This window comes from Drosophila rhopaloa, unplaced genomic scaffold (genome assembly GCF_018152115.1).
Source record: "Drosophila rhopaloa isolate 14029-0021.01 unplaced genomic scaffold, ASM1815211v1 contig_3, whole genome shotgun sequence".
In the NCBI taxonomy this organism is placed as follows: domain Eukaryota; kingdom Metazoa; phylum Arthropoda; class Insecta; order Diptera; family Drosophilidae; genus Drosophila; species Drosophila rhopaloa.
This window is the reverse complement of record NW_025335123.1, coordinates 5301867-5325986: the sequence shown is the minus strand read 5'-3', so window position 1 is coordinate 5325986 and position 24120 is coordinate 5301867.

Below are 24120 nucleotides of genomic sequence, written 5' to 3'. Positions count from 1 at the left end.
TGCTATGGTCCTTTAGTCCTTTAGTCCTTTTCCACTCCCATAAACGATAGGTATATGCGGTCCACAGCCCCCAATAACTTCATAAATCAATGCGTTTGCTCAGTCATTTTTAGAATTTGTTTGCCACTGCGCTGCAATGCAAACAACTCGTATGAGAAGGCAAAGCCGAACCTATACTAGTTTTTTTTTGTTCCTCCAAATAGCATTCCTCTTAGCCTTTGTTTTTCACTGATTTTTCTGACGTTCGCTTTTATGGCCATCGAAACGGGGTATACTGGAAGTCTTCTGGACTAAACCGTATGATTAAATCTATTTAGACTAGATTAATTCCGAAATTTTCGCTATTGCGGCATAAATCCATTAGAGATTTAAATAATTTCACTTTTTTCTTCAAAAAGGAGTTCCCTTCTGCACAACTTTAAAATAAATCTTTAAAAATATATAAAATTTGTGGAGCACAGCTTTGTTAAGTCTAAAATATATTTTTCAGATCAAAAAGTTTCTGATTACCACCAGAAAAAGTTTGCAATAAATAAGGGATCATTTAATTTAAACTTTTTCTTGATACAAATTTAACATTAACTTTTTTCCAGCAGCATTAAAAAATATTTTGAAACAAAGAAAGTAGTTCAAATTGAAATAATTACTTATATATTTAGACCTCAGAGAAATAACAAAACAAATTATGTAAAACCTTTTGCAACATATTCTAATGTTTTGAAAAAAGTATAAAAAACAAGAAGTTTAAAGAGAAGTATTAAAATAATAATTGCTATCGAATTAGACAACGAAATGTTTACATTCTAAAAAAATAAACTAAATAAGAAACTTGAAAATATGAAGTATTAATAGACTATAGAAAAAATGAATAATATTTTTGAAAGTAACAAACATTACAAACGAAGAGGGTGTGTAATCTAGAGAATTGAAATCTCGTTCGAGGGCGTCTGAAATTCGATTCCCTTTGGCATTACGTAACTTCTTTGTCCTGTCCCATTTGGATTTCCATTGTTGTTGTAATTGCTCTGGTTGCATTTTTTCTGTTTTTGTTGCCTGGTTTCCTTTTTTTTGTTGTTTTTTTTTTTTTTGTTGTTTACCTTTGTCAGTGGAATGCTTGCCTGTATGCTAGATGTTCGTTTGCTGGTTTCTTTGGCAATGCCATTCCCATTGCCATTGCCATATACCCATGGCTCCCTTTCAGTGATTTAAATTACAATTGTGGGTGGCGAAAGGAGGAGTCTGTTCATCGATGTGTCGCCCGTGACATTGTCATTTGTTTAAGCTTTATTAATGGTTTATCGGTTGTGCGACGCGGAGTCTGCTGAAATGCGAAATGTGGCTGCCCCTCAAGGGTAGGCAACACTTTTTGTCCCCGCCGAGTGCTCTCTAATTAGTGCTTGTTTACGGGGCCTGAGAACTCTCGACAGCCGTCGCCTTCAAGTATCCAAGCAAGTTTTGCAAAATACGATTTGCATATTAAAGCAAAGTAGGTAGGGGGAGTTGTTGGATGTTAGAGCAGCCAGGCGAACTCATTGAAATTGAACGGAAATTTTGCGCCCAAGTTGAGCGAAAGTTGAACAACTTTTCCTCGTTTCTTGTTTTTCATGTTTATGGATTTTTTTCTAGCCACTTGCCTTTCACATTCCGTATTGCTTGTTGTTTGGCCTGGCTTTCTATTTGCAGATTATATTTTACCGAGGCCCTCCAGTCCGTTCCTTGGCTCCTCTCGTATTTTATTTACACGCTCGCTTTGACTTGCCCGTGGAACAATGAATGTCACTTTGGTCTAGACCCCAGACATTGCCCCCGGCGTTGCGGTTGACGCGGGTTCCTGTCGGTTGTCCTGTCGAGGATAATGCCGACACGGGCATACCCTTTGGTTGCCCGAAATCCTTTTTGAATCTCACAAATTAGATTTTCAAATATCTTGAATAACAAAAATAGCATTAATAACTTCATAATTTGTTTTTAATACTGTAACAAATTCACTGATTCTGGAGATTGTTTCAATTTAATTTGTTAAAAACAAAAAAATACAAATATTGTGCTAATATATATATATTATATATTAAATATAATATATAATATTAAACTACAATATTTATTTTGCTTGGTCTAATTTGTAATTATAAAGCAATTTTTATTACAAATGTTACAAATTATTTTTCATACTTTTACATTTTTCTTAAGTTCCCTCCTATTTTTGCTTCCTACTTACTTTTTCATTATTAAAGGCTCAAATATGTTTGTAATGTATTGTAAAACTTGTAAAACTTTTTTATTTTAGGAGGCTCAAATTTATTGGCAATACAAGACTCTGTAAAACTTGTTCAATTTAGAAAATTCAAATTTTTGAATGACTAGCTTTAAGAATATGTTAATAATTCATTTTACAAACTTGAAAGCCTTTTTTTTTAATTATTGAACAAAAACTTTTTTCTTGTCTGTTTTATACTTCATACTTGTCCTTTTATAATTAATAATAATTACCGCAATTAATATTTCTTTTAAACAATTTAATATTATAGAGCTAAGGAACATTGCAACACATTATTAAAATTACTTTTTTATAAAAAGAATTATTGAGCAAAGCCATATTTATTATTATTTATTTATTACTTGAAATATTCATATTTTATCAAAAGCGACGAGCCGATCTGATCCATTTTCCATTTGATGCGTATAAATCTCTTCGCATTGGACTAAAGATATTTTTGGAAATTTTTCGGTTATGATTGAGTGAACCTGTTGCCCCCGGTAGAGTAATCGCCTCAAATATTTTCGTGTATAACTTTTGTTTGTGCCGAACTGAGGTCCGGGGGCTGAGGGGCGTGTATGTACACACAAATATTCGTGTGGCAAGTAGTATGTGGCATGTAGTATGTGACCTGGCCTGGGGTCACACGTGAAACGGGGTAAGCTTATAAGTTTATAAAGTTGCGGATGGACGCACGTGTCGTTGCTTTTCGAATGCTCTTTTCTTTTTATTTTGCCATCGATGCGGCTGACTCTTTGCTGTTGACTCTGACCCCTGACCCCTGACCTCACACCACCCCAAACCCTCTACCCCCCCCACATTTTTCCCGGTTGTTTCTTTTTGTTGTACCTGCTGTTATGGCTGCAAAGGATTAAATTTTTGCTGCTCTTCGGACCAAAGGACATTTGAAGAAAGGCTCTTTCGCTCTCTGTGTCGCAATCGGATTTATCGCATTACCCATACGCACTGTTGGTAGCCTGGATATTCCCCAGCCCTCCCATCCTGCCATCACATCACCCTTCGTCCTGTTCATGGTCATTTTACATAGCCAAAGCCTTAATCAGCCCACTTAGCCAATACTGTTGTTGGGGCAGGAGTTTAAGTTACCCGTGTGCTCATGTGTTGGTGCGGGTCAATCGATTATTCATCGTAAATGCTAGTGGTCGAATCACTGAGCCCGACTAAAATCCCCAATTAAGGCTTGTATTTGCAGTCCACACAACTTTTTGGCGCTCATTAAATATAGCTGCTTGGTTGGCTAAAGCCAAAACTAATAATTTGTGTGGGAATTGATTTTAGATAGGAGTTTAGGGAATTTTTATCCCAATTATAGAATTGTTTAACGTCCACTGCTTCAAGTTTTACTTAGAATGGGCCTGTTTACGAATTAAGCTAATTATCTTATAATTGGATTATAACAAAAGTTTTTGTTGACAGTTTTCGATTACATTAGAGAGGCTATACAAAGCCATTTAATACAAGTTTATAGAGACATTATTTGCACTATTACCACTGAACAATAAAAAATCCATTTTCTAGTTATAAACTTCCAAATTGGTAGTATGTTTTAGGAAGTAAAGTAAAAGTAATTTTAAATTTCTTAAATTAATTAATTATGCCAGGACGTATTTGAGGTCATGTTCTTAAATAATCAAACTTAAAAAAAATGAAATAAAAAAGCATACGTTTTAGATAAAAGCAGTCAGCAGCAGCAAAAAAAATGTCAAATTAATTGATTTAACAATAGTATTTTAAAACCCTTTAACCCAATTAGTAATCAAAGTTATTTATAGTGTATTGAATGCTTAAACAAATAACCCATAAATGAATCAATTAATAACAATAAAAAAATATAACAATTACCAATTACAAAATTGTAACTTTCCTGCACATAGTGCACTATGTGGTGATTTATGGGTGATCTTTGCCTTGATTTGGCGACGTGGTTAACAATAATGATGTCACCTGTTTGGAACTCCGACAATGAACTAATAATCTCTGCAAAATGCCTTTGTGGCCGTGTCCTTCCTGTGGCCAAGTAAGATCATCTCCCCTTTTTTTGCAGCTAGTCAACGTTATAAGGTCCTGGGGCATTGCTTATTTTTCTTCCTTTCCTTTGCAGTCTCGCACAATGAAATCGCTGAAATTCCATGCCAATTTTATAAACAACAATGAACAGGCAAGTGTCGGTGGCGTGTTGGTGCCAATACCAGGGGTCCGGGTGGGAATGCTTGCCCACATTTCAGTTTGTGCATTATTCTGCTTGTTAAACAGTTGACGGTGGCCTTTGACTGGCGACGCCAAATAATACCAAAAACACCAACAAAAGGACCAACAAAAAAAAAAAATAGTTAAAGGCAAAGGAAGAAACACAGCCATCGCATAGAAATGCAGAAACAAAAAGTAATGGCTTGACTTTCAATTGCACAAGGACAACAGGAATGGCAGGACGGCAGCAACCAGCGGCAATCAACAAACAACACAGCAGCGCCGACAACAATAAAAGGCTCAGTGGATGGGGGAGTGATGATAGGGGGGTGGGGTTGGGGGGAAGGGGGAGGTCCTGCGGCGGGGGGGGACATCAAAATCAATTCGAGTACGGAAACTGCTGCAGTTGTTCAGTTGAACGGCCTGGACACACAGGCTGGAAAAGTGGCAGAGAAAATGGGGAGACTGCGCTGGCAAAAGGAAAATGCACAGCGGGAAACCTCAACTCGAAATTCAGAAATCGGTGTTGTAACTGATTTTCCAAACAACGGTTTGCACGTTTACCATTTTCTTAAAACTCTGTCATACGAAGATGTTAAAACAAAAATAATATCTAATAGTAAATTAACTTAAATAAATAAGCAAATAACTCCTATATTGATAAATTACAAAAACGCGAGTTTTTGAAAATTATGATATATTGTTTCTCCCGAAGAGAAGTGTTTGTTGAACCTCAAAACATGGAAAATAAAAAATAAACCGTCAAAGCAAAATAAACGAGAAGCGCAAAATTACTAGATGATCCTTTTATAATTTTTCGTGATTGCAGAATTTTTCCGTAGAAATTTTACCACAAATTTTTTAACAACTAAACCATACTCCTCTTAAGTTATATTCTAACTTTAAAATAGTTTAAGCCATTTAAAATCATATTTGTACGAACTAATGCCTTTTTCCTTTGTTTTTAGCATTTATTTTTTTCAGTGCACTAGAGTTATTCCCGGAAAGGATTCCCATTGTTTTTACTGTTGTGGTTTTTGTTGTTACTCAGCAGGCTCTGCAGAATATGCATCGATATAAATGAATTGGTGGAGTCAAAAAAGGATGGAAAATGGATGCACACGCGTTAAGAGGGAGAGAGAGAGACAGGGAGAGGGAGAGAGAAAGAGAAAGAGAAGAAGAACACGATGCCGCAAAACACGAAATCAACTTTAGTGGCTAAAATTTGAATTTAGATTAAAAGCAGATTTCGAAGTGCCAAAAGGCTAAGGATCGAAGATAGGTTTTGCATATAAATGTTATCCTTTTAATAATAAAACTTAAGTAAGTTTATAATGAAACTGAAGATCTTTAAAATAAATTATGGATATTAGCATTAAATTTAAATATGATAAAAGACTCAAGTTTGAAATAAAAAAACTTAAAGGTTCATAATAAAAAGAGCGTAATTAAAAGCTCGCCTTTTTTAAACTCAGAAATCGGATGTTTGTAGGAAAAGTTATGAGATTCGAAGAGCAGTTCTTTGGTCAATTTTCCGCAAAGCCATTTTTGCATTTTTTTTATTTTTTACATCATAAAAATGAAAAATCTACCCCAAAATAATAAACCAGATAAAAACACAGATTTTTAGAGAATTTAACCATGATCATTCAGAAGTACGTTTGTAAGAAAAGTTATGGGCTGGGAAGTGCAGGTCTTTGGTCACTTTATTTATTTATTTATATTTATTTTGACTTAACTTATAAAAAGGTTTGCAAGGGTATAAAAAGAAAGCAGATTAAATAGCTTGGATGGTACTTTCCCAATCATGGTTAATCCAAAAATGATTCGAAGGCTCATTGTCATCGTAAGAACTTCGCAAAAGGGCGATTTCTGGCAGTTATTATTCCCACAGCTCATTTTTGAACCCGATCAGGTTCGGTCCCAAACGGAAATCAATTCAAATTAGATGAAAATTATAGTTGAAATTGCCGGGGGCACCCTGCCGCCAATCTCCCCAATCTGATTAACACTTGATAGTCGTGGGGGGGGTGGAAGGGCTGGTCAGATAAAGAAATCGATTTGCCAACACCCACGCAATCAGGGCAGCCGGAATCGGAATAGGAATCGAAATCGGAATCGAAGCGAAGCGAAGGGACGACGCGCTGACCACCAGTTGCCCATTTGGTGGCCACCAACTGATTACAGTCTAATAAGTATGCGTGGGGCGTGACCGAGGGTCCTTTGTTAATAGGTATCCAAAGGGTCACTCGCACACTCGCACACTTGCACCCACACACACACACACACACACTCAGCTCACATTGTGGTCATAAAAGGGCGAAAAAGAGGGAAAACTCGAGAACCGGGATTGGGGGCTTCCAAAAGGGAATTCAAATTGAAGGCCACGACGAAACGAAATCTTAACAATAAAATAAGTTCAAAAGTTACGCATCAAGAAAACAGCAGCAACAGCAACTAAACAAATACCAGCACACACACGTAAAACACACAAATACACTGGAACAAATTCAGAAATACATCTCACGTTTGCCTCCTCCACAATTTTTAAAATAAAAAAATAAACTAATTGCCTATTATTAATACAGTAAATCTGGTAAAAATTCACAATTGATTATTGATTTTATTAATTCACCAAATTATTAATAACTATTGCTTGTTTTCAGCAATGATAATAATTTATGGTATATCATAAGTCAATTCATTCACCTATAGTTTCTCCCTAGATATTTACCAATTAATATATTAATGATTTAACCTATGCAATAACTTAACGAGAGAATTATCGTATAAAAATGTAAAGTCCTATTAAAACTTTTTACCAAACAATTACGAGTTTCCCAATGGATTAACCAATTCACAAACAATTTTAAATATTTCTAAATGTATTTTTTTTTTGAGAATATATGCTCCCTTTTTTTTTGGGTGAGAATGGGTGTTGAAGGGATCTTGGCATTTTGATTTTGATGTGTTCATTTACACTTGTACTCACTCCCACCGAAGATAAATTAAATTTAAACTGATAATAAAAGGAGGAAATTTACGAGCCAATAAGACAGGCAGCTGGCCTTGAGATGCCGATGAGGAAAAGCCCTTCGGCCCACCACACAAATAAATAATAACAAAGGGCCAAATCCGAGGCAACAACAACACGTCGGGCGGCGAAAGAGCAGCGGCGGTGCCAACTTCAAGTCCTGACAAAAGGGATGTGTGTGTGGGAGGGGAGCGGAAAGGGGAGTCCTGACAAAGGGATGTGGGGAACAAAGAAGGAGGGAGCCCAAACCGAGATAAGGACAAGACAAGTGCAGTGCGAGATAAACTTAACAAACGAAGTCAACAGCAACCAGACAGGCGGCTGGGTGGAGGTCCATGGAGGTCCTTCAAGGGAGGAGAGGGGTGGGGGGATTGGGATTGCCCACAATAAGGGGAAGAACAAGAACAATGGCATTGACAATGTTTAGCACATGAGAACAGGACCACCAGTAAAGTAAAAAATAAAAAAATGAAGGGAGCCAAGGAGCAGGACCAGCTGGGTCATAACAACAGATTCCAACTGCTTAGTGGATACTTATCCTGGCAAGCACACACACACACACACACACACTCACACATACTGCTCCCCGCAAACAATCAAACGTTAAGGTATATTACGTATACGTATTACGTATACGTAATGTTTGCTTAACGTGAGCGAGCGGCGGCAAAGAGATTAGAAATCGCACAAAGCACAGCCAGCCAAATCCAACTTCAATTTAAGCTTTTGTCAGTGAAAAGAAAGGCGAAAAATGGGGGTGGGAAAAAGGGAAGAGTAGAACATGATAAAGCGGAAGAGAATGGAGGAGTGCACTTGGCCAACAAATGGAATTAAATTCGCCACTTACCAACTCGCTGGAGGGAAAACTAATCTGCTTGCACTGAAGTTGAGCGAAATGTCTTGTTCTGGTTTGGCTCTATCTTCTCTAATTGATTTAAATTGGTTTCTCTGCAATTCTTTGATTACTTTCAATCGATCGCTTTCGAGGATCAAGTGGTTTTTTAAAAAAATTATGTCGACTATGGGGTTTTTAATTCCTGAATATTAATACTTTTTCCTAGGTAAATTCATATTTCCAAATGCTTTAAGTCCTTAAGTGAAGAATTGCTCAGACAAGAGCATGGTTATTTAATTAATCGTAGCCTTCATTTTCTTATTGATTGTGACCATTTGTTGTGTGTCTAATTTGCTTTTCGTAATCGAGTTTTTTCCAATTTACTACTGCTATTCTCCCATTTTACTTATTTTTCTACTTTGCTTCTTAAGTGATTAAATACCTTTTTAATTTATTTTAATACTTCTCCAGTTTTCCCATTCAATCTGTGCGTATCTTTTCTTCAATTTCTTTTTATCCTATCGCTCCCCGTCGACTGCCATGCGAATGACCCTCGAACCCTGCGCCCATATCCTTTTTGAGGAGCGCAGAAAAGTATGCTAAATGATTTCATTTAACCAGCAAATGACACCGACACCAATACACCAACTGGCGGAAAACAACAAGGGCAGCAGATGCGAAGTACGAAGAACGGCGCCGAAAACGAATGTAATTGCAGCAAATGAATAAATGAGACGAGGCAGACGAAGACCACTGTTGGTTGGGCTCTGCTCTTAAGACCCCCTTAAGCCCCCTCCCCCCAAATCTCCCTTAAAAACCCCCTCAAAAAGCCTGATATCCAACCATCTGGCCATGTGTGTGTGTGTGTATGTGAGGAGCTTGAATGCAACGCATGTTTTGCCGCTTATTGCCCCAACAACAACAACAACGGCAGACAATGAGAGCAACAAAATAATATAAAGAAAAATTATTGAAAAAAATGGCAAAAAATAAGTCCAGAACCTTAAAATACCTGTTAATATGATAACATAATAATATCTTTGGTGATTTTAAATATACTACTAAATCTATTTTCAGTTGAATTTTTTTAAAACTTTTGTACAAGTCTATACTACTGTTAAAAACAATCTTTAAAATAAATGTTGTGATGTTTGTAGGTTACTTTTATTTCAAATAAAATAAAATATTTGATATTGTTTTCTAAATCTTGGGATTTGAATTCTCTCCTAAATGCAAGTCTCAGGTGAGCTTAAATTGAAAGAGATTTTAATAATTGGTGTTTTTTCTCTTTAAACTCTGTCATAATTTAACTTATGATATAGTAAAGTTTTTTGAGGGTTTCGAATTTCTTTTCATTTGAAATTACAAGTTCTTTGAAATATCTTAGGACTTGAAATGTCTATCAACTAAAAATTACAATAATTCTATGTAGTGAACTTATAAAGAAAATGTAATATTAGACAATAAAATAAAACATATTGTAGTTTAAGACACCTTTAAAAGTAGTCTAAAAATATATAAAGTACGGAATAGAATTGTATAAATATTTAAATAATTCTCCAGAGAAAAACGCACACATTTTAAACATGTTCCTGTTGCAAACACCCCAAAGGATACGATATACCCTCGAACTCCACGTGCACCGGGTAAAAAAAAATGAAAATTAAGATGAGCAAATGTAAGAGCACTCGTTGCCTCTCTCTCTCTCTCCCTCATTCTCCAATTCCAAGCCCCCTATATAGCCGCCTGATCCCGACGCTATACTCCTCAACTCCGCTCCCCGGGTGCTTCATAAATTCAAATTTGATTTTCATGTTGATTATGATGCGAGAGATGTGCAGATGATGATGGAAATGAAGATGGCAAATGGCAGCCGAGGCCTCGGAGATGGAGCCACAATCAGAGCCAAAGGCACACGGACACCCAGCATCCTGATTATTGTCCTGTTGTGTGAGTGTGTGTGTAAGTGAGTCCTTGTGTGTGAGTGTGTGTGGTAACTCTGTTGCTGGTGCTTTGCATTCCACTTGGATTTTTATTTAAGCTTTCTTATCGTCTCGTCGCGTCGGTTGCTTTTACGTTTGCGTTTACGACTTGAACGAAACTTGTGAATTGTACTAGCCTATTTCCCCAAGAAAGAGCCTTTATGTGTTTTGGCCCAGAAGTGCCATATACTATATATGGTATACTATTTATGCCATACATTCACATACCCGCCAAATGTCCTCTTGAAATCTATTATTAAGTGACATCCGATGATTAAGTGACTTGGCGATTTCTCCCAAGCTCTGTTAATGCACTCGTAATTAATGAAGGGGGAATTACAGCACAACAACATATGACTTATGCCTCTTAAGGAGTTATTATTTTAAATTTAATATTAACGCAGTGGTTTATTACACAGCTTTTTAGCCTGTAGTGGTTTTAATAACAATGGAACTAATAAATAATATTAATTATAGCCTGATAATAAACATGCATAGCTATAATTATAATAAAAAAAAATCTTTATATCCTACTCTCAATTTTCAAGGATCGGAAACCTTCGAAGTCGTTTCCAAAAGACACATATACATATATTATAGAGTTCAATCGCATACAGTTACAGTTGAGATCCATTTGCTGATTCAAGGATATTGCCTTAACTCTTTTGGGATACATAAATGTCATATAGCATTTCGCAACCATTCTACTGCTTGCAGCCAAATCACTGGCTGCCAAATGGCCAAGACAATCAAAGGCGGCGGCTATAAAGTCAACTCACTTTATTACAACCCTCCAGCTGGCTCGTTAGCGCGGTTAATGCCCAAAAGCGGTGATGGCAACGGCGATGACAGCGATGCATTCCCATCTCGATCTGCAGCTCGGTCTTTATCTGCCACATCCTTCGCCTTGGCCATCGCCATCTCCATCTCCATGTGCATCCTGCACTCTGCATTGCCATTTCCAGGACACCACCAATACCAATACCAATACCAACACCAATCCATGTCGCACTTGGCCAGAAAGACACAAAAACAAAACCGAATGGCAGGCGACATATGGACGTCATCGGCCAAAAGGGGAAAGGGAAATCCCCCGCCATAACAAGGCAAACTGGCGGCAGCTGCTGGCGACACATCCCCTATGGCCACCCACTCCCAATCCCAACCCAATCCCAACCCAATCCCAATCCCAATCCCCACCCACTCCCATTTCGAATCCCATTCCGAATCCCGAACCCGGTGACAAAAGACGCCGTTTCCCTTGTCGCACGCACCACTGTTAAAGTCCGCCGTAAAACTCTCATTCTCAATTACAATTGTAATTGTGAAAGGCAATAATTTGGTGCAGGCGAGGTGGATCCAGATCCATACGCTCGAATACATTCCCTTTTACAATTCCCGTTTTGTCTTAACCGACAACGGGCTATTCTCTTTCGATGCCATACAAAACTTGATCCTTAATTCTGAAAATTACACCTTTACACACATGCAAATTGTTGTTGGTTAAATCAACCAGCTGTTGCAGTAAAGTAATTCTTAAATTATGGAACCGTATATTTTGATACTGCATTTTGAAAGGAAGTGACGGAAAGAAACACAAAAATTGTTTTTTATAAGTAGGATCTAGACTATTTGTTGTTAATTACTTTAACATACCTGTTATCTGTTTTTTCCATTACCGAATCTAACTTTAAGGAAACTATGAAATTGTTAGTTTTTTATGTTTTAATCTACTTCTACTTGTAATTCCCAACTAGTTCTAGAGCGCCATGAAATAAGAACCAAAACTTTATTAATTGATTTTATAAGGAATTTTTTATCTGTGTATGGTTAAGAAATATTTTAGTCCCTAAGCAATTGCACCATTATTTGTAGACGCTCAAAACAATAAAATGAAAAATATAAGCTTGCACAAAATAAATTATAGAAATTGTTAAGCCAAAAAGGTGATTTTTATCATAAGTTAAAAAAACAATATTACAAATTGGAGGACTTAATCGATTTTCCAGATCTATATCTTTACTTATGTAAATTAAATGAAAAAGAGTATCCCGTTTCCGGTCGGGTTTTGTGGACATTCTTTTCCGCTCTGACCAACAGGTGGAAGCGACGGATGCGAGTCCAATGTCATAACATCCAGAGGCGGCAAAAACAAAAGGACATACTGTGAGCAAAACGGGGACAGGATACGGGGAATCGGGAAACTGGAAACGGGGGGAATCTGCCGTTTGACGCCGGCCAAATGGCGAACGTTGACGGTCCGACGCGGTTGTTATTGAAATTTTTCGAGCGTATGCTGTCGATTGGGTGACAGAGCCGAAGTCGAGGACCAAAATGGGGGCGGGCCAGCTGCGAGGCCATTAAGTATGCAACAAATTGCAGCCAGGACAACCGGGACGCACACCACATGCTCCAGCATCCAGGACATCCACGACATCGACAATCAAATGGCCGCAGCTGTAATGCAATGATAGGTTTTCGAGGAATTTCCCAATGAGAAAAAGGCCAATCGCCGGAGCAGTGGCGAAAAAGTTAACGGATCCAAAAAGACGTCGGGCATCAGGACCGCAAAGTGGGGACATTAAAGCTGCAAATGCACGAGGTCCTTGCTTGAATCATAAATTTAACGACACGTCCTGCAACTGTTTTTTCTCTCTCGGCAAAAAAAATAACCCCTTTGGCATATATCCTGCAAACTAAGAAAAATGGCGCCCGACTGTGCCTAAAAATGGAATCGAATTGATCAACTGGGAATGCCGCACTCCTTCTATTCACTCCCCCCTCTCCCTCTCTATGGCCACACCCACCGCCCCCTGCCACCCCTTTCAAGGTAAACCAGCCATAAACCCAACATAACCTCACATAAACTTAAAAAGAAGAGTGCCACCTAAAAAGGGCCGAGCAGAAAGTCGAACAGAGCGAGGACCGTCGTAAAGCAGCTGTTGCTCCTGTGCGTGGAGTGTCCTTGCCACACCACACTCACACACACACACACACAACACACATCACCGAAGACACACACAACATTACACATACACGCATACACTGGCCGAATGTGAAAAAAACATGGACTTAACTTCGATACTCAATGCTTTACAATTTTTTTGAAACAACTAACTTTTTTACGATGTTCGATATTTTATCCACTATACCATCACTGAGAAAAGCACGCGAAAAATATTACATGCTTACTTTCTTTTAAGTTTTCGTCACTACTTTAACTTTATATTTATTTTTATATTTACCATTATTTATTATTTTTATTATTTGCATTAGTATTAAAGGTTCAAGCACAAACATTACTTAACAAATCCAAACGTGAATACGAATAAAACAAGTTATGAGAATAAAAGTACATTCCTTATAAATTCGCCTTGCTCTTAAGAACACAAACCAAATATTATGCACAGGTACGATATACCTTTATAAAACAATCAATTTTCTTAAGGCTTCTCAATTTGACTTAACAATTTAATAGAATTTAAAAAAAAGTTTTTAATTTATGAAAACTTTTTAATTATGTAAATTAGTAGTCAATTTATTGCGATTATAAAACTGTCTTTAAAGTTTTGACAGCCCTAAGAACACTTATAACATTTTTAACCGAAATTCATTTTTTATCGCTGTCTTAATAGTAATATATTAATTAATTACCAGAATAAAGATTTTACAAAATAATTTTCTGTAGAGAACGCTCGGAAGCAGTTTTGAGTATTGTGTTTACTATATAATACAGGATTATTTTAAAAATTAAATAAGACTCATCTTAATGTGGCATATTGTCTTAACTAACTTGTTTTTCCAAGTACATTTAGGTAATATATTTATGCAAGTGAGAGGGGCGGGGATGATAAAGTGGGGGAGAAGCACCAAAAAGAGAGAGAGAGACGTTGGCCGCCGCAGAAGGCAACAAAATTCAATTTACTATGCGCGCTTTATGGCCGATTCCAGCCGTGTGTTTGTGTGGGTATAAGTCGGGCAAACACCGCCCACCGGAAACCACCCACCGAAAACCACCCACCACCATTCCGCCCACTTAAAATGAATCCCAGTTTATGGGCAACAGAGCTTGGCCAGTTGGCCCACTGCTCCGCAGACAGAAGTAATTACAAGTGTTTGCTTATTAAGTTCCATGGCTCATTAGGCTGCTGCTGGCGATAAAGTCCGTGAGAAGAGGAGAAATCACCATGTGATCTACCTACCAGGAGGCATCGACACCGCATTAAGGCAACAGGCAAACAGGAAAACAACCAGCAACATCCACATCCACAGCAACAACCACATCCACATCAACAACCACATCAACATCAACATCAACGAGCAACAGGAGACTGCACGGCCGCTTAAGCCCACGTTCGCATTATCTAATTGTCAGTCTTAGTGCGGGGATTACTGTACTAATTTTTCATCCATCAGTCCGTAAAACCCTGAGAACCCCCCCTCCCCCCCCTAGCCCCTCATCCGGACGACCTCTGACCCCGGCAAAGGCAACGTTCCGCGTTGCGGCCATCGGCAATCAGCGAAATTGTTAAAGCGTTAACAACACGGCCGGAATGGAGCTCAACCTGCTTTCACCCGGTTGCCACGTGGGGGTTCCCCCGATTTGATGGCTGCATTTGTGGCCGCCAGCAGACGGATTTTCCATTTTCCATTCGAAATTTGCGGCCATCACGTTGCGTTTCTCTGCCACTTATTTCTACCGATTACAGAACAAGTTTGGTTTTATGAAAACCGGAAACTAACATATAGTAAAACTATGCACTTGAATTTGAAAGCATAATTAAGTTGTTTTTAATTGGTTTTGATGAAAGAAAATAAATGATAATAAATGTATTATCAAATGCAGATTAAAAATAACAAATATGCTAAAAGACTAAAAAGGATTATATATCCATAAAACAATTTCTCCTTAATTTTAGTTAATAACATTTTCTTTATTCTGTAATTTAAGAAATAAATACATTGTTAGCAAGCTTTTGAGATTATTAATTATTAAGTAAGCCAAATTGAAAAGGTTAATGTTATGTAAAATTATACTTTATACTTTTTTTTTATTTTATGCCTTAAATGCATTAAATCCTCATAACTAACACTAATTCGAATCTCCCAAATAAATTAAATTATATTCAATTTTAATTTTGGTGTTAGCCAAATCAATGTTATTTGTTATTTAGCACTTGATTTAACAAGAGTACTTGATTCTTCTACGCCAAATAAATAACGCAAAAATATAATCAATAAATTCGAATGGAGCAACAAATCATTGACAACTTTTAGTAGATTTCCTATAGATTCGCACATTAACTTATCAAAAGCTTTCAATCCGTTTCAATTTTCTTCGTCACACGCCTCACTTTTCACCTCCGTTTTCCGCCTGCCACTTGACCCTTTCAATCTTTTTTTGCCACTGTTCAGCATTTTCCTTTTGGCCAGCCCGTCTGCCAATTACCAATTAAGCTTTGCTTAAAGCCCAATTAATACCCTCGCTCTGATTACCCGCCCACCGTCATCATGGCCATCATCAATGCAATTATTGACAACAAAGCTCGGCGCTGTGCCAAGTCCCAATATCCCAATATCCCAGAATCCCAGAATCCCAGCCAGAAGCGCCAATCGACTAACTGGGGCGAGGCATGGCACCCCTGGACATTTGGACATTCGACACATGGTGTGTCCTTGGGGGTGGGAGTGCCGGGTGGTGTGGTGTGGTTTGGAGGATGGCAATCGGACTACGGCCAACCACACAATTCCAAAAAGGAAGCTGCTGCAGCCCGATGACCCAAGGCATTTCGTCTAACCGAAATTTTGCAGACACTTCAAGGTACACGCTGAAAAATTAAGTAATTCCTAGTTCAAATGACGGACAGACAAAAAAAAACACTTTACTTTAATAAGTGGCAAAGAAACATTTATACATAAGACAAAAGCTTCTTATATGTTACAAAAAATGTGTCTGCCTTGATACAAAAAAATTAACGATTAAATCTTTGTAAATTAATTAAAAATCATGTTATTTTAAGAGAGCAGTGGAATTTGTGAAAGTTGCTGCTTGAATTTCGCAAGCCAGTTTTGTTCAATTTCTTTTAAAGTTTAAAGTTTTAAAGTTTTTTTATTAATTAACATTACTATCCATTCCTAAAATGCCACATTTTTTAGAAACCTTTTCGTTCCACTTTTTTTTTGTACTTTAAAAATATTACTTTTAATGTAGATCGATTGGCTTTTGTGTTGTGATCATAAAACTGTCAACTGTTTTTGCTTCCGACAAATAAATTTCCAACATTGTAAGCAAAGGAAAGTAACTGCTTTGTTTATTTGTAAATTTTATATTTTCTAATTGTTTGTTACTATCAAGCAAAACATAATTAAAAATATACATTTCATTTCGAGCCACATCATTTCTGCATGTGTAACAGCCGCTGGCTTTTCAATTGGTCTTGTTGGTGAGGTAAGTGAAAAATTGGTCACTGATTAAATTCAACACGTTGTGGGATTAACTAACTTGTTTTTTATTTCCCGCCGAAATTGTGTTGTTAACTTTTGGGCCCACGCGAAGCGGGCGACGGAGGTCCAGCCGCAGACCAGCAATTACACCTCATCCACTGGCCATTTCAGGAGACTCCGTCGTAGCCCCCGTAACCCCCGTAACACCCGGAAACCCCATGGAATACCCCCCGATCCGCCCAATTGAAAGGCCCTCGAGCATTCAGACAAAACACTCGCGCGGGGAACGCTACTTTTTCTTTCAATTTTCCCTTCAGGGCTAGTCAACAAATGTCCCGCCCATCAGCCCCGCCCCCTTCTTTCCTAGCCGCCCACTACGTCGCCGCTGTTGCGTCATTAGCGACAGCAAAAAAAAAAAAAAAAAAAGAAAACAGGAAAAGGAAGAGATTTGCGCCAGAGATCGAAGATTGGGATATCCTGTAGGTGAAGTTGTTTTCGTTAAGAGCATAAAATTAGTTGGCGATTGGAAAGAGATTTAGTTGTATGTACTTTGGGGTAAGGAAAACGGATGGGTAAATACAAATTTGTTAGTCAATTCAGAAGCCAAATTTAAAAACATTTTAAATACAATCTTTGACCTTTTCAATACCAATTGAAAACCATTTTTAGTCGAAACTAGACTTCTTAAAAAAACAACAAACAAACTAACAATTTTCGGCCTAAAATTATTTTGGCCTTAAAAAAGCTTATTATACTTCTTAAATATACTTAACCACAAAGCACTTCTTATTTATTTTGAGTTTTTGCAAATAACAATCTTTTTTTTAGTTTCTAAATTAAGATCCCTTTGAAGCTGTTTTCTTCCATTTGAAAATAGAAAATACCCTTAGTTTTTGGCTTCAAGATAGAGAAGCTGCCATGCCACAGAATTTGCCGCCGGCGGGGAATCGTTTTTGTTTTTGAAGTTTGCCCAACTGGAGCATCGCGGCCAGAAATGTAGGAATTGGAGAAGCTGTGGGCACGGGAGTATGGCAGGGCGGGAGTGGTTCTCGGATTAGGACCAGGATGCAGCGAAGGCGGCCCAACCTGGCCAACAACTTGGGGCGACTTTTTGCACTCATTTCGCACGTTCAAACAAAGGCAGCGAGGCAGGGAATGCGGACTGGGGAAACGCACAGCGAGCTAAAAGTAATTGGTAGAGGAAGAGGACACAGGACACAGGACACAGGACATGGCCCAAGGATAGGGAAGTATCTGGGAAAGGAACAAACTCCGGCACGCATCTAAGCGCTGTGGCAAAATTAGGAGCCAGGCGACAAAATTGTATGCTTTGATTGTTGTTTTTAAATTGGCTCAAGATAGATTATTTGTAAATGCATTTTTGTTCAGTTCTTTAAAACCACTTACCTATCAAAAAAAATGTTTTAATGAGTTTCCACTTAAATTTAATAAAATTGGCTTGCAATTAATTTTGATATATGTCTTTATATTTTTTAAGATTACAAAAATGAATTTGAAAATGTACAACCAAAAATATAAGCTTTCAAAACCAATAATTCCATTTGTTGCTATTTTTTATGTGGCTTACATAAACATAATATAATTATGTTTTAAATTGCGTGTTGTTTAATTTGTATTATTTAAAAATAAGTTAATATTTTTGTCATCATATTTTATTTAATTTTCAACATGAATTCTAAAAATAAAAATTTAAAAATATTGAAGTGAATAACCTGGAATTCATTAAAATGTTATATATATATGAAAGTTTTATGCTGAAATAAGATTAAATTTGTTATATGTGTAACCTTTGTTTCCAGGTTATTTACCCTAATTTAAATAACCAATATCAACGGGCTTTTATTCAGTGGCCATAAAAGTATTTATATTTGGGGGACCATTATTTTCTAGGTTATCTATTTTACAATTTCTGACAAATCTACTTATACCATCTGTAGGATATAATCGTACCTTTGAAATCTTCCCCTTGGCAATACTTCAGTTTGTTCACTTTCATCTTTGTCGGCTGGCTATTTGTGGAAATACTAAGATACCTTCTGCGTTTTCGACTGGGAAAACTGGGCAAAAAAGGGAGTGGAAGTGGGAGGGGAAAAGCGGGAAACTGGGAAAACGCAGAAGGCATTAGGGGCATCAGCCGCACACGAAAATACAGTTAGCTTAAAGCATTTCCCGTATTTTACTGTCAAGCCACGGCCTCTGTTTTTGTGAGTGTGTGTGTGTGTCTCGGGGGGCGGACGGCGGAGGGGGCGTGGCAGCCAAAGGGGCGGGGCAGTGGGAGGTTACCCAACGGTGCTTTGGGGTTTTCTACTTGGTCGTTGTAAATTACTTGATTCGTTGTTGGAATTTAATTAACATTTTCCTAAGTTTTACTTTTAGTCTTTTTAGTAACTGTCTGTGTTTATATGTGTTTGTTTGGCTGTGTGTGTGTGTCTGTGTGTGTGGGTGCACTCTCCATCTCTTTCTTTCTGGCAATTCCCTCTCTTTCTGGAAGTGACAGACATTTCATGCGGGCAGAAACGGACCCAAAAGCTTACGAGCTGTTATGTTTACACATTTGGGCTTTTGCATTTGTGTTGGTAAACAGGATCACACACACCCACACATACCCAAACACAGCCACACACATTGAGCAATGTACATTTTAAAGTGCAGATAATTGCGCGTGTAGACAAAATGGATTTTCGACTATTTATGTGGCTATCCCAAACTGAATCCTGAACCACTTTTCCACTTTTTTGCCCCAACCACTTTTTCCTCCACACACACGAACAGTCGCTGGAAAAACTGAGCCAACAAAAATTGTTTTTAATTGAAGCCCGATTGGAAGCCAGCCCGAAAATTAAACAAACAATTTGATGAGCCAACGCTGAATTGCACCAAGGTTTAGTTTTTTGAAAAGCATTTATTATCGGGTCCTATTTCGGAAAATACAAATAAAAGCACATATTCCACAATCGATGGTCCTTATGAATGTCAGCATAGTTACTAAAACTCTGAATTCTGAAGATTTAAAATCCAATACAATTTGTGTGGCAATTTTTTGATACACGTATAATAACGTAATCTTTTTAGTCTTTAAAAAATTTTTTTTTTAATATTACTTTAATTTTTTTGCCGAATATTTGATCCATATTTAATTATTTAAGTATTTCTTTTATTACCAGTACCAGTATTGGTGCTAGGCAGATCAATGGTGCCACATTTATTTTTTTCGATAAGCCTTAAACGTTATTACCAGTTTATGTATTCATTTTTTAAGATTATACAATTATATTTATGAGCAAGCTTAACTAGAACACACGGAGATGGGGCTAAACAAGTAAATAGTAGCACATCTATGGCTTCCTGGACATTTCAGGACTTTTTCCTACGGCCAAAAACGAATTGCAGTGACAGGACGACTCATGGATAGCAATTTCAAAAGGAATTTCAAATCGAGCCAGCCAGCAATAACAACAAAGGCAGCCGCATCATCGGGAACAACAAAAACAAACGGCAACAATTGTAATCATTTACATAAAAAACAATGCAAATAGAGTAAAATTAAGCAAATATAAATAAAATGCATTGCTCAAAAAACATCAACTGGAAAATGAAATGGAAACGTGTGGGCAACAACAAAAGATATCTACGTGTATGTATGTATAGAGATATATGTATGTATGTATGAATATATATTCTATGCGAGTGGACAGTATAATGTGCATGTAGAAATCGGAATCAAATGCAATAAAATGCTCTGACGTGTTGCGATATGTAACAGAGAATTTTGCTAGCTAGATAATAAAACAAAATGTTATCAAAGTGAAAATCATATTGTATAGCCATATGCGGGTGGCCAACAGTTTTTGACCATAACAGCTAACCAAATGGCTTAATTCTTGGCCAAAGGCCTAACTAAAACCAGTTGGGCAGTTGCTTACGGGTTATCCATTTCATATTGCTTTTTGGAAAAGTATTGCCTAAAATTATTATAATTTGTCTGTATCACTGACAAGTTTTCGTGACACTTACTCAAAATACGATATTATTATCTTCTGTGGAAATATTGGCAGTTGGATTCTGTTACAAATACTGCAAAATCTATGATTTTCCTTGATCAAACTTTCCACAAACTAAGCCACTGAATATTTAAATATGTATGGGCAATTGGCAATTATTCATGTATTCCTTGTATCAATTAGTTATTTGCATCAAAGGAATGTAATATAAAGTCAATAATACACATCTAAATATTATATGTAAATAATGTGGCAGCCTCAACTTGAGACTACAAAAATAAGTAGTTTAGTACTGAAGCTTAAACAAATTGTAATGTAACCAAATTTAATAAATGGCAAAAACAAATATGATGATGAATTGAAAGCACACCTGAAATGTTTTGGCTTCTCACAGGATTTTCTTTCTTTTACTCACATTCTTCAGGAAAAATGTAAGGGTATTGAATTCATTCATCTATGGATATTCTTTTGTTCTCTTTATTTTTCTGCCGTTTTTCCCTCAATATCGCAGCACTTTGTGTGCAGCGTAATAAATATTTACATTTTGCCGTGCGCGCAAACAAACAAACTTTATTTTTGGGTAGCATAAAACAACTACAATTCCTTTCTACCGCCCCCTTTTCTCCACCCCTTTATCCATCACTTTCTCCCGCCCCTTTTGGCACCCCCTCCACCTTTCATTTCTTTCTTCATTGCCGCTTGACAATGTAAGCTCAAACAATTTCATTTCCAAACAAACATACTCACAGCAACTCACACATACACATGAATACATGCGAGCACGTACGCGCACAGATACAAATACAAATACAAACAGACACTTACTGATATACTGACACACACACGCATAACGGTACATTAATTGATAATTGTTTTGTGCTCAAAAGAAATTAAAGAGCAACCCTCCGCTTCTTCCAGTGTCTTCCCGTCACCCCCGTCACCCCCTTCTCCGCTTTTCTTCACTTTTTACCCTTTTCTCTTCTTCTCTTCTGCTCCCTTTCTCCACTACTTCCCCTTCATGCCCCATTACACTGCGGATGTATTGCGAAAACAGAAGGCAGACGGATGTAAATAAAATGCGAGACGACATCTGAGCACCTATACATTGAAAAACGCGTTTCGCAAGTTAAATAGAAAACAGCATTCTTTAAAAATTACAAATTTAAAGAGCTTTGTTACTTCTTAAGCCCATTGGAAAGTATTTATTCTTTCAGAGTTTGTCTGTTTGCGACTTTACTTACTACCCGCTTTATTCTGTTTTCAATTTAGTACTGTATACAACAGAAGGAAATAGTTTTATGTCAAAGAAAATAAACTTTTCGTATAAAACAAAAATAAAATGATATAGCCAATCAAACGAAATCTATCAACACAATTTTATTGGCTATTTGAAAAATTGTAAATGAAAAAATTCCGGAATTCAGATGTCTCCTTCACTGCGTTACACACTTTTGACCAAAATTATAATACCCTCTGCAAGGGTATAAAAATAAGTCTTTGTTTAGTGTTTCCTTATAGTTTTAACACAACGAATATTTGTTAATTCACATAAATCAGAATGAATGGACAGACATATCTTCAAAGCTTTTTTAGCAATGATAAATTTAATACTTTTTAATAAAATTTATTCAATTGACAACATTTGGCAATCCCTTTACTTCATTATATTATTTCCTAAGCAACACTTGCATGTAAACTAAATTTAAGACACACTATTTTCTTACAGTGCATTATATTGTGTATTTGCTAATACAATCTGCACAAACTCTTTTCTCTTCGCTTTTTTCATTAACTTTTTGTGTTCGCTGCTTGTTTCGGACAAGGTGCCACGCCCCTTGGCCGCCCCGCGGGCAACTTAATTGAACGATTAGTTTTTGTACGTGGACCACGCCCACCGGAAGCGAATCTCCCTTTTGAAGCCCCCGATTTTTGCTGTCCATCCTGGGTCAGTATTTAATTTTATCTGCTCCGTTTTGGCTTTTATTTTCGTTTTTATCGCAACAGCAACCAAACTATGTACTACAATTTGCCACGCCCCCTTCCAGCCGGCACCCGACAACTCCCGCCCACCGATGCCTCTGTTTTTTTTGTTTTTTTGGAAGGAAGGGAAGGGAAAGTCAAAAGCCAAAGCACTAAAAAGTCAAAAGGCCACAAAGAAGCAAGGACAACAACAAGAAATAGTAATGTCGATCTACTGGTTGGGGAAGTGAGATAGCAAGCAGGAGTGAGGGAGAGGGAGATTTGGGGATGGGAGTGTGGGAAAGAGAGAGGTAAATGAGACAAAAGTTGAAACAAATAAAACAAGGCAAACGCATGAAATGACACAACAGAGACAAAGAAAGTATGGGCTGAAAGGGAGCGAAAAGGGGGCGGAAAAGGGGCGAGTAGGGGTTGGAGTAACGCCCCCAATAGCACCCACCCACCAAACACCACCAGCTGGGCGACAAAACGTGGCCAAACGACACGAGCACCCGCCTAAAAATGATAGCAAACGTGGCAAGATGTTGCCATCCTAAAACTACACAGAGAATAACACTTCTTAGAGTTTTGAAATTACTTGAAAAATTTAAATAGTATACCATAAAAAACAGAACGTCGTTTTTCGTAAATCATTTTCCTTTACTTATTTATTTAGACTAATTGAAAATACATATCGCATATACAGTGATATTAAATCCTTAGAGATTTCTGTGGCACTCCCGAAATCTCTATAACTACTTAATATTTTACCTAAAAATTAAGTAAAGTCTTGGACATACATAAAAATAAGACTGTAACAATTACTGAAATTTGAAAAATAAAAAACTTCTTACATGGTATTGATCTTAAAGTTCCTCAATCAGAAATTTAATTAGTAATTTAAATTATTAAGACACTTTAAGACCTTTTTCTCTTTATTATGGTAAGTCAAGAATAGCTTTAAGAATCCATACAATTTATCACTTTAAAACTTACATTTAACTAACCGTGAGATTATCGTAGGCTAGGAGGTTAAAAAACTATTTTAACTTGCATAAAACAAGGCAATGACTTTTTTTTGTATATCACAATATTTATTATTATTTGTATTATTATTATTTCCTTTGGAAAATAAAATTTTTACAGGTTCAAAATATATGTTTTAAAAAATTAACAACTAAAAAAATAAATTAAGTGAATTGCTGGCTCATTAAAGTCATAACTTGTCTCAGTGCAAAAGGCTGCTAAAACTGGAGCGTTAAATAGTAGATGGGTGGCAGTGGTGGGGGTGGGGTACTTTTGGGGAAAGTGGGTGTTTGGGTGGTTGGGATGGTGGGTGGTTGGGTTGCGACGGGTGGTGCCGGCAGCAATAACAGATA